The sequence below is a fragment of the Papio anubis genome, unplaced genomic scaffold (genome assembly GCF_008728515.1).
Source record: "Papio anubis isolate 15944 unplaced genomic scaffold, Panubis1.0 scaffold837, whole genome shotgun sequence".
Taxonomy (NCBI): domain Eukaryota; kingdom Metazoa; phylum Chordata; class Mammalia; order Primates; family Cercopithecidae; genus Papio; species Papio anubis.
This window is the reverse complement of record NW_022168598.1, coordinates 14,150-26,400: the sequence shown is the minus strand read 5'-3', so window position 1 is coordinate 26,400 and position 12,251 is coordinate 14,150. Positions and strand designations below refer to the sequence as shown.

At 34.1% G+C, this 12,251-nt stretch overlaps 1 pseudogene across 1 annotated transcript; it reads right to left on the bottom strand.

Moving 5' to 3' along the window:
- Positions 1–9,391: 9,391 nt before the first annotated feature.
- On the bottom strand, positions 9,392–10,404 carry LOC108583749 (annotated as a pseudogene). Its single transcript, XR_001898539.3, has one exon. The product of XR_001898539.3 is annotated as a 40S ribosomal protein SA-like (transcript).
- Positions 10,405–12,251: the final 1,847 nt, after the last annotated feature.

Genomic DNA, 12,251 nt, shown 5'->3' with positions numbered 1-12,251 from the left:
TTTTGATCTTAGCCTTACAAGTTTTGCTTGTATTTCATGAAATCAAATTTATTAATCATTTCTATTATATTTTTTACTCTTTTAACTGATAAATGATAATTGCGTATATTTCCGGGGACCAATATAATGTTTTCCTCTATGTATATGTTGTAAGAAGATTAAATCAAGCGAATTAACATAGCCATCATCCTACCAACTTATTTTTTGGTGACAAGAATGTTTTAAAAATCTATTCATTTAGCAACTTTGAAATATACTATATATTATCATTAACTGTAGTCACCATGTAGTGCAATAGGTCACTAAAACTTATTCTTGCAGTCTAATTGAAATTCATCTTTTAAAGGTTCCTGATACTAATGAATAGATTAAAATACAGGTAAACACTTGTTTACAGTCTTTGTTTAACAAACCTTGCATTTAACTCTAGGTGACATCAACACCTAGGAAATAGATGTATGAAGATGTGACTTTGAGATTACAGTTAGTCCAAAAATGTAAATAAATGTGGAACATGTGCTTGTGGAGGCAGGCGGAAGAAAGGCCGCTTTCACTCAATGGATTTATGCAAGTTATCTATTATTTACTACTAGTTACCCAGTAAAGCTATGTTCACATTTAAATTACTGCTTCATTTGAAATGTATGCTGACATACGATTTAAGGTACAAACCCAACTTCTGTTGTTTGCCAAATGGTTACTCAAGTTTTTCTAATACTGTATATAAAACAGGTTTATGTTCTTGCACTGACTTGAAGTGACACCTGTATAATACTAAATTCTTATATGCAGTGAGGTCCATTCCTGGATGTCAAATTCTCTTCACTGTTTGACTATTCGTGTATCAGTAACAAACATTCCATTTTAAAGTTTAATTGTATCTTTTATTTAATGTTTAATTGACTGATAATAATTACATACATCATATATTTATGGCATACAATATGATATTTTGCTATATGTTTACATTCTTGAATAATTAAGTCAAACTATATTTAAATAGCCATCATTTTGCATACTTATTTTCTGTGGTGAAAACATTTAAAATCTACTATTTCAGCAATTTTAAAACATGCAATAATTATTGAGTGCAGTAGATCGCTAAATCCTTCTAACTAACTGAAATTTTGCACCCTTTGATTAACATCTTCCCTTCCTCCATCTACCCCATTCCCCTAGCCCTTGGTAACAAGCATTTTACTCTGTTTCTGTAAGTTTGACTTTTTTTAAGATTCCACATGTAAGTGTGAGCATGCAGTATTTGTTGTGTGTGTGTGTGTGTGCGCCTGCCTTATTTCATTTAGCATAATGCCCTACACATTTATGCATGTTACTGCAAATAACAGAATTTTAGTTTTTAAGACTGAATAGTGTTATATTATGTATATATACCACATTTTCTTTATCCATTAATCCATTGACCCACATTTAGGTTGTTTCCATATCTTGGCTATTTTAAATAATTCTGCAATGAACATCAGAGTGTGGATATCTTTTGTACATATTGATTTAAATTCCTCTGGATAGACACAGGTTGAGTATTCTTTATCTAAACTGCTTGGGAACAGAAGTGTTTGTAGTTTTAATTCTTTTTCCATTTTTAGCATATTCACATATACATAATGAGACATGTAGGGAATGGGACTCAAATTGAAATACAAATATGTTTGCTTCATATACTCTTTATACACATAGGCTGAAGGTAATTTTATATAATATTTTAATGATTTTATGCATGAAGCAAACGTTTGTATACATTGAATCATCAGAAAGAAAATATGTCGCTATCTAAGCCACCCACGTGGAAAATCTGTGGTTGTTTGTCATCACCATCATTCTGCACTCTAAATTTGTATGCTACTGATAAGCAATCATTTTCTCACATTTATTCACACATAAATACTTAATGGTAAAAATTATGACATGCTGTTAATACAGTGAAAAATAATATGCTCAGAGTGACAAAATAGCACAGTAGCATCATCATAATACTTGTATTAACTGTTAAACAACAAATCACAGCAGCATTTTAGTTTCCACCCATGATGCTGTGTTTTGATTAAAAGGTTATAGTACATTGTGTGTGTGTATTTTTGTTTTTGTTTTTTTTTTTGGTTTTTTTGTTTTTTTATGAGAAGAAACATCAGAAGCAGTTGAAGGACCAGGAAATGGGTCCTGGAGGGATGAGGAGGCATTCTGCTGGATGGCTTTTAAAATTTTTCCTCCAGATTCATTTGTCTCATTAACAACAGTTTTTGTCTTAGAAGTCTCTCTCTGATTTTATAAACAGACATAATTTCTTATTCTATTATGAATGCGCACATTCTAGTCCTCAATAAGACTAGTACACATTTTCACCATGTTATCTATAGGCCCTTCTTTTTGCAGTGTTAACAATATCATCTTCATTTTGATTATTATCAAAATCACTTTGATTAAGAGCCATTTTGGCTATTTCACCATCAGTCAACGAATGAACTACTGGAACCTCATTAGTGATATTAAAAATTTCTTTGATGGTCACTTCTTCCATATTACTGATGGACTCTGAGGGTATATTTTTTGCATATGTAAGGAGGTCAGACATTGTTTTGTTCTCACTTTTCATACGTAATTATTCAGTCACTTCCTTGTTTACCATCATCACTGAAAATAGTTGCAGGCCAGAGGTTGTGCCACGCATGCACAACTGTATCTTTAGTCACTGTGTTCCAAGGGTTAGCAAAAACATATAGGACAACCTTCATGCTAAACTCCTTCTGGAAACCTCCCACACCCATGCCTCTGTTCACTGCTGTAAGCATACTGTTCAAAAAGTGTCTTATATTTACTCTTCATTGACGCAAGGATACCCTGGTAACATGGCTGAAGTAAGAAGTCACATTTGGGGAAAAGTCCATTGCACAAACAGTATTTTTGATGATAATTTTAGCTGGAGGATGAGCAAAACAGTTATAAAAGAATAACAAAATCTTGCAGTCATTTTCCACTCAGCTTCCCTGTAGTGAGCATGAGCTGCTGGTATAAAATTGTTTGAGAAAAATCAGAAAACATGTCCCTGGTGACACATGCCCTTTTGTTAACATAATAATGGATGAGTACTAAATTCACTCCTTAAAACCAGTGAGAATGCAAGCTTTTGCCTATCACAGCAAGTTTAGTCTCATACATGCCTGCTGCATTAGCAAATCCTAACAGAGCTATTCTGTGCTTTGCATCCTTAATTCCTGTCTCTTAGCCTGTAGTCTGTGACTTTCTGGGGCAATAATTCCAAAATGTGATATTTTATCATCATTGCAGACATGTTCTGACATCAGATTTTCATCAGCAATGACCTTGGTAAACTTGTCATTGAATTTCCCTGCTGCTTTATGACAGCAGATGCTTTATCACCACAAATTTCTTTTTTTTTAATTTTTATTATTATTATTATTATACTTTAAGTTCTAGGGTACATGTGCACAACGTGCAGGTTTGTTACATATATATACATGTCCCATGTTGGTGTGCTGCACCCATTAACTTGTCATTTACATTAGGTATTTCTCCTAATGCTATCCCTCCCCCGCCCCCACCCCACAACAGGCCTCAGTGTGTGGTGATCCCCTTCCTGTGTCCAAGTGTTCTCATTGTTCAATTCCCACCTATGAGTGAGAACATGCAGTGTTTGGTTTTCTGTCCTTGCAATAGTTTGCTGAGAATGATGGTTTCCAGCTGCATCCATGTCCCTACAAAGGACATGAACTCATCCTTTTTTATGGCTGCATAGTATTCCATGGTGTATATGTGCCACATTTTCTCAATGCAGTCTATCATTGATGGACATTTGGGTTGGTTCCAAGTCTTCACTATTGTGAATAGTGCTGCAATAAACATATGGTATGACCACAAATTTCAACAGTATAATGTTGTGTCTTTTTCTACATCTCTGAAACTAGCTTGCTGAATATTCTAGTTCTTTTCAATTTTCAGTTCATTGTGATAGATCTTTCTTTGTTTCATGATCTGCATAAGTGGCATGTGTTCACTGCAGTGATCATGGATCCATTCTTTCAAAATACAATAAAGATCTTCATTTGATTTTTAAGTTTATACTTTTTTAAAAAATTCACTAACTTCTGTTCATCATGTTCAGCCTAAAACATCAAAAGTTTAGCATCGTTTTTCTTCAGGTCATATATGGTGCTCATTCCAATACCATACTCTTCTGTAAGACATTTCACACCTACACTGCTATCTTGTTTCTCCAACAACTTGACTTTCTATGTCAAAGATAAACATAAATGGTTCCTCTTCTATTTAATTATTAAATAAATAAATTATATTTGTTAGTAGTTTATATATAAATAAATTTATTTCATTATTTATAAATAAATTATATTTATTAAACATAAATGCTTTCATCTTATCACTGTTACTCATAAAAATATCTGCAGGCCTTCTTGATATATTTTTTTTTCCACTCTTTTGTTTTTATTATTATACTTTGTAAGTTCTAGGGTACATGTGCACAACGTGCAGGTTTGTTATCTATGTATACATGTGCCATGTTGGTGTGCTGCACCCATTAACTCGTCATTTATATTAGGTATATCTCCTAATGCTACCCCTCCCCCCTACCCCCTCCCCACAATAAGACCCAGTGTGTGATGTTCCCCTTCCTGTGTCCAAGTGATCTCATTGTTCAATTCCTACCTATAAGTGAGAACATACAGTATTTGGTTTTCTGTACTTGTGATAGTTTGCTGAGAATGATGATTTCCAGTTGCATCCATGTCCCTACAAAGGACATCCTTTTTTATGGCTGTATAGTATTCCATGGTGTATATGTGCCACATTTTCTTAATCCAGTCTGTCACTGATGGACATTTGGGTTGATTCCAAGTCTTTGCTATCGTGAATAGTGCCACAATAAACATACATGTGCATGTGTCTTTATAGCAGCATGACTTGTAATCCTTTGGGTATATCCCCAGTAATGGGATGGCTGGGTTGAATGGTATTTCTAGTTCTAGATCCTTGAGGAATCTCCATACTGTTTTCCACAATAACACTCACCTTCTTGATATTTTACACTGTGTCTTTACAGCCACACAACAGAGAATGAACCAAAAATAATAATAATGAATAAAGCCTGTAGGTCTTGGTCCCATGTGGGGCATCATGGGAAACCTCTTGTTGGTGCATCTAGCCTACACATACACAATTTTATTGCATTTTGTGGGCATGTTTGTTTGTAGGAATCTGGGCATGCACAGAAGAGACATACTACAGCTGAGAGAAGCTGGGAAAATCTTTTTTCCCTTGGGGGTACTAAATAACCTATGTCTTGTGTACCTGTTTTGACTGCAACCTGTCACATGAGGTCAGATGTGAACTTTTTCACTTGTGACATCATCTCAGAACTCCAATTTGGGAGTATTTTGGATATTGAATTTCTTTTTTTTTTTTTTATTATTGTACTTTAAGTTCTAGGGTACATATGCACAACGTGCAGGTTTGTTACATATGTATACATGTGTCGTGTTGGTTTGCTGCACCCATTAACACGTCATTTACATTAGGTATTTCTCCTAATGCTATCCTTCCCCAATGCCCCCTCCGCACGACAGGCCCCAGTGTGTGATGTTCCCCGCCCTGTGTCCAAGTGTTCTCATTGTTCAATTCCCACCTATGAGTGAGAACATGCGGTTTTCTGTTCTTGCGATAGTTTGCTCGGAACGATGGTTTCTAGCTTCACCCATGTCACTACAAAGGACATGAACTCATCCTTTTTTATGGCTGCATAGTGTTCCGTGGTGTATATGTGCCACATTTTCTTAATCCAGTCTATCATTGATGGACATTTGGGTTGGTTCCAAGTCTTTGCTATTGTGAATAGTGCCACAATAAACATACGTGTGCATGAGTCTTTATAGTAGCATGATTTATAATCCTTTGGGTATATAACAAAAATCACAGCCATACTGAATGGATATTGAATTTCTGGATTAGAGATGTTCAAAATGTATATCCGGAAGTGGGATTTCTGGATTCTATGGTAATTCTATTTTTAGTTTTCTGAGGAAACTTCCAATTCTTTTTTCTATAATGGGTCTCACTTATTACAGTTTTACATTTTTCAAATCCTCATATAATTATTCCCTTTTTAGTACTCTTTCAGAATGTCTTATATATACTTGTTTATTTTTCTCTACAGGCATGACAATCAGTTTTTCTAACTTCCCATAAAACACTGTTAGTGTTTTTATTGGGTTTGTATTAAATTTACAGACTAGTTTATGGAGGATTAATACCATTATGTTTTTGATCATTTATATGTAGGATAGTATATATTGCTTTTCTTCTTTTTTGTCCTTCTTGAGTGCTTTTACAGTTTTCTCTTTATATAAAACTTGCCTATTAGTGTTAACACATCTTACATATTTAGTCTGTTTAATTGCTATTGTTAAGGTGTGACTTCTTCCATCACACTCTCTATTCCATTTCAATAATAACCATATTGGTGGTTATGCAGTCATATCAAAGTTATTAATTTCTGTGTATTATTTTGCACCTCACTGATTCACTGCTTTTAATTACTTTTTCATTTGATCTACTTGGATTTTCTATAAATACAATCTTATCACTTGCAAATAGGGATAGTTTCACATCCCTCTCTGCAATTTATATCTAATTTCTTTCAGAGGTCTAATTGCTTTAGCTAGTATTTCCAAGTTAGCATCAAATAATAAGAATAATTGTGAACATTCTCATCTACTTTTTGATTTTAACGTGAATGGATCTATTATTTACTTATTAAGCATAATGCTGCTTTTGGGGTGAGAATTTTATTAGCTTAAGAAAATATCCATGCATTCTTATTTTATGAACTATTTTTACAAATCAAGAAATTGTTGAATTTTGCAATATGCTTTTCGGCATCTATAGAGTCAATCAAAAATTTTTCTTAGGTCTACTATGATAATGAGTTAAATTATCAGGTATCCTATTACCATACTGTCTTTGTATTCCTGAAACAAATCGTAGTCAATATGGATTTGCTTTTTTAATGTGCTGTTGAATTACTAATATTTTAGGTTGAGTTTTACATCTATTTTTCTAAATGAGATTGGTTTAAAGTTTTATTTTTTGTGCTGTTGTTTGAAATTTTCTATGAGTCTTAAGTAGCTTCATGAAAAATAAATAGGTTTAGGCTCTATTTATTTCCATGCTCTGAAGCATTTTTTTTTCCAGAGATTTTTTTATTACTATAGGGAATGTCCTTACATGTCTACACTCTATTATTATTATTTTTTTTATTATACTTTAAGTTCTAGGGTACATGTGCACAATGTGCAGGTTTGTTACATAGGCATACATGTGCCGCATTGGTTTGCTGCACCCATCAACTCGTCATTTACATCAGGTATTTCTCCTAATGCTATTCCTCTCCCATCTCTGAAGTAAACTGTTTTTTGTTTGTTTGTTTTTTAAAGTTAGATGGAATCTTCCAGATCAACCTTTACCTGAGTCTTTTTGTTTCTGTTTATGTGAGGTGGGGTGATCTTTTGGATAATTTTCTCAAATTTTTATTCTGTGCAAATTAGTCTGCTGAGATATTCCATGTATTTTATGGTCATTTTTGGTAAAGCACATTTTTCTAGAAAATTATCTATTTCATCCAATTTTTCACATTTCTTACCATAGAGGTGAAAATATTAGTTTCTTATAGTTTCAATTTTATCAGTTTATTTAATTATTTCCAAATTTTCATTTCTTTATCTCATATATTTGTGGTTTTTGCTAATTAAGTTATTTAAAGAGTTGATTATGTAATGAGAGGGCAGGACAGGATGGTAGAGTAGAACTCTCCAGGGATTATCCTCCAACAAAGACATTAATTTGAACAACTATCCACACACAAAAAACCACCACAAGAACTCAGGAACTTAGGTGAAAGATTATAGTACCTCATTTCAGTATAATAATAATAAAAGATGCATTAAACAGGGTATGAAGGACAATTTCACATGACCCATGTAATTTCCTACCTAATTTAATAAAAAATTAAGAAAAAAATGTATTTAAACTGTACTTGAGACCAAATGGACCTAATAGACATGTACAGAATATTCTATGCCACAGCTACTGAATACAGTTTTTTCTCAAATCCACATGAATCTTTCAGTTAGATTATATAAGGCTATAAAACAAATATGAACAAATCTAAGATTTAAATCATATCAAATATCTTCTAACCACAGTTCTATGAAACTAGAAATCAATAATAGAAGAAATCTTGAACATTTTACAAATACATGAAAATTAATCATGCTGTTGAACAAGCAAGTGGTCAACAGAAATAATTAAAACAGAAATTAAAATGTTTGAGACAAATGGAAATAGAAACAAAACATACTGAAGACTATAGAATATAGCAAAAGAAGTTTAAAGAGACTACTTTATACCAATAAACATTTACATCAAAAAATAAATAATGGTTTCAAATAAAAAACTCAATATTACACTTCAGTTAACTAAAAATACAAGAGCAAAGAGAAATCCAAATTAGAAGAATGAAAGAAATTATAAAGATTGGCTCAGAAATAAACAAAATAAAGAGTAAAAAGTCAACAAAACAGAGAGGTGGATTTTTTAAAAGGTAAACACAATTGACAAACTTTTAGCTAGACTAGCTAAAATTAAAAAAAGGAACCAAATAAAGCCAGAGATGAAAAAGCTGATATTACAACTGTTACCACAGAAATATTAAGAATCATTAGAGACGATTTTGAACAAAGATATACCAAGAAAACGGAAAGCCTAGAAGAAACAGATAAGTTCTTGGAAACAAACAACCTACCAAATTTGAATAATGAAGAAATAGAAAACCCTAACAAGATTGAATCAGTGATAAAACGTTTTCCATAAAAGAAAAACCCAGTACCTAATGGCATCACTGCTGATTTTTCCTATATATTTAAATAAAAATTATTATTCATTCTTTTCAAACTATTTCAAAAAAATTGTACAGAATGGAATTCACCCAAGCTCATTCTATGGGGCCAGCTGGACAGGATGGAATTCTTTCAAACTCATTCTATGGGGCCAGCATTACCCTAATACCAAAACCAGACAAGGACAAAGCACTAAAAGAAAATGGGAGTGTAGGGTAATATCTCTGATGAACATAGATGCAAAAATCCTCAAAAAGCACTAGCAAACCAAATTCAACATTACACTAAAAAGGTTATTCATGATGATCAAGTGACATTCATCCAAGGGTTGCAAGGATGGTACAATGTATACAAATGAATAAATATAATAAACCACATTAAAAGAATGAAAGACAAAAGTATGTGACCACTTCAATAAATGCAGAAGTGTTTGGAAAAAAAAAAAAAAGACATCCTTTTTTTTTTTAAACTGATGTTTATTTTCAATCAACCATTTTTCCATGTTGCTTAAGAGCCCATGCAAGAACAGCTTAAGACCATTCAGTGGTTGCTCCTACCCATTCAGTGGCCTGAGCAGTGGGAGCTGCAGACCAGTCTTCCGTGGCAGGCTGAGCACTCCAGTCTTCAGTAGGGAACTGCTGAATAGGCACAGAGGGCGCCTGCACACCTTCAGACCAGTCTGCAACCTCAGGCTGAGTAGCAGTGAACTCAGGAGTTGGAGCAGTCCATTCACCCTGAAATTCCTCCTTGGTCACTGCCTTTTCAACAGCAGCCTGCTCTTCTTTTTCAATCTCTTCAGGATCTCTGTAGAAGTAGAGATCAGGCATGACCTCCCACGGGTGTTCACGGGAAATGGTGCCACGCATGCGCAGAACTTCCCGAGCCAGCATCCACCACATCAAACCCACTGAGAGAGCTCCCTTGTTGTTGCATGGGATGGCAATGTCCACATAGCGCAGAGGAGAATCTGTGTTACACAGAGCAATGGTAGGTAGGTTAACATAAGATGCCTCTGTGAGAGGCTGGTGGTCAGCCCTGGGGTCAGTAAACACAAGAAGCCGTGGCTCCTGGAAGGCTGCCTGGATCTGGTTAGTGAAGGTTTCAGGAGTGAAGCGGCCAGCAATTGGAGTGGCTCCAGTGGCAGCAGGGCGCTCTGGCCAGTATTCCTGGAAGACATAACACTGACATCAGCAGGGTTTTCAATGGCAACAATGGCACAAGCCGCCAGCAGAAGCTTCTCCCAGGTCCTCTTCAGATTTATGATGTAGATGCCATCACTTTTCCTTTTACAGATGTACTGCTCCATCTGGAAGTCAAGATTGGTGCCACCTAAGTGGGTTCCTGCTGCAAGAAACTTAAGGACATCCTCCTTCTTCATTTGCAGGACATCAAGGGCTCCGGACATTGTGAAAATTTCCCTTTAAGTTACAACGGGAATCCAGAACAATGCCGTACGGACCCCTCTGTAGGTAGCGCGGAAAGGGAGACATCCTTTTATAATAAAAATTCTCAACAAATTTAGTATAGAAAGAATGTGTTTCAGCACAATAAAAGCTATGTATGGCAAAACCACAGATAACATACTAAATGGAAAAATGTTGACGGTTATTCCTGTAATATCTGAAATAACAGAAGAATGTTCACTTTCACCACTTTTACTCAAATTAGTACTGTAAGTCTTAGGCAGATCAATTAAGAAAGAGAAGTAAATAAAAGGCATCCAAATTGGAAAAAAAGAAAGTCAAATTTTTTCTGTTTACAGAAACATGATGTATTTTTAAAAAATAAAAACTTCATAGAAACACTGTTAGAATTTTAAAAATGCATTGAAGTTTCAAGATGCAAAATCAACATTAAAAATCATAATATTTCTATATTCAAGCAGCAAACTATCTGAAGAACAGCAATCCAATGTACAATAACTAAATAAAATAAAATTAGGAATAAATTTAATCAAAAGGGGGAGATTTATGCAATTAGTGCTATAAAATATTCATGAAATAAATTATAAGGACACAAATAAATGGAAACACATCCTGTGTTCATGGATGTGAATAATTAACATTGCTAAAACATTAATATTACCAAAGTAATCCATAGACTCAATGGAATCTGTCAAAATGCTTATGATATTCTTCACAGAAACAGAAAAAACAAACTTAAATTTTATATTAAACCATAAAGACCCTGAATTGCCAAAGAAATACTGAACAAAAAAGAGCAAAGCTGGAGACATCACACTACCTGACTTCAAAATATATTGCAAAGCTATTGTAAACAACACAGCATGGTAGTGGCATATAAATATGCATCTTGCCTAATGAAACAAATTAAAGAATAGCGAAATCAATCCATAGACTTAGAGTCAACTGATTTTAAACAAAGGATCCAAGAACACACATTGGTGAAAGGATAGTTTCTTCAATAACTGGTGTTGGGAAAAATGGATATCAACTTGCAGAAAAATGAAACTAGCCTTGTATCTCTCACCATATAAAAAATGATCTAAAAATGGATCAAATGCTTATATGTAAGACCCCATATGATAAAATTACTAGAAGACCACATGGACAAAATAGTTTAGGACATTGGAATAAACACAAGGTTTTTTGGATAAGACTTCAAAAGCACAGAAAACAAAAGCAAAAATAGACAAATAGGATTATATCAAACTAAAATGCTTCTCCACAGCAAAGAAACCAATAATAAAACAATCAACAGGGTAAAGAGACACACTATATAATGGAATAAATATCTGAAAACTGTAATAGTTAATAGCCCATTCTCACACCGCTATAAAGAAATATCTGAGATTTGGTAATTTACAAAGGAAAGAGGTTTAATTGGCTCATGGTTCCACAGGCTATTTAGCAAGCATGAATGGGGAGACCTCAGGAAACTTTCAATCATGGCAGTAGGCAAAGGGGAAGCAAGCATGTCTTACATGGTCCAAGCAGGAGGAAGACAGTGAAACAGGAGATGCTACACACTTTTAAACAACCAGATCTCGTGAGAACTCACTCAGTATCATGAGAACAGCAAGTTGGAAATCTGATCCCATGATCCAATCACCTTCCACCACGCCCCTCCTTCAACAATTTGATATGAGATTTGGGTGGGGACAAGAATCAAAACAACATCAAAAACTATGCACCTGACATGAAGTTAATTACTACAATATATTAGGAACTCAAGCAAATCAATAGCAAAAATAAAATAATCTGATTTTTAAATGTGCAAAATACCTGACTAGAAATTTCTCAAAAGAAAGCATACAAGTGGCTAAGAGGTATATGAAAAAATGTTCAATAT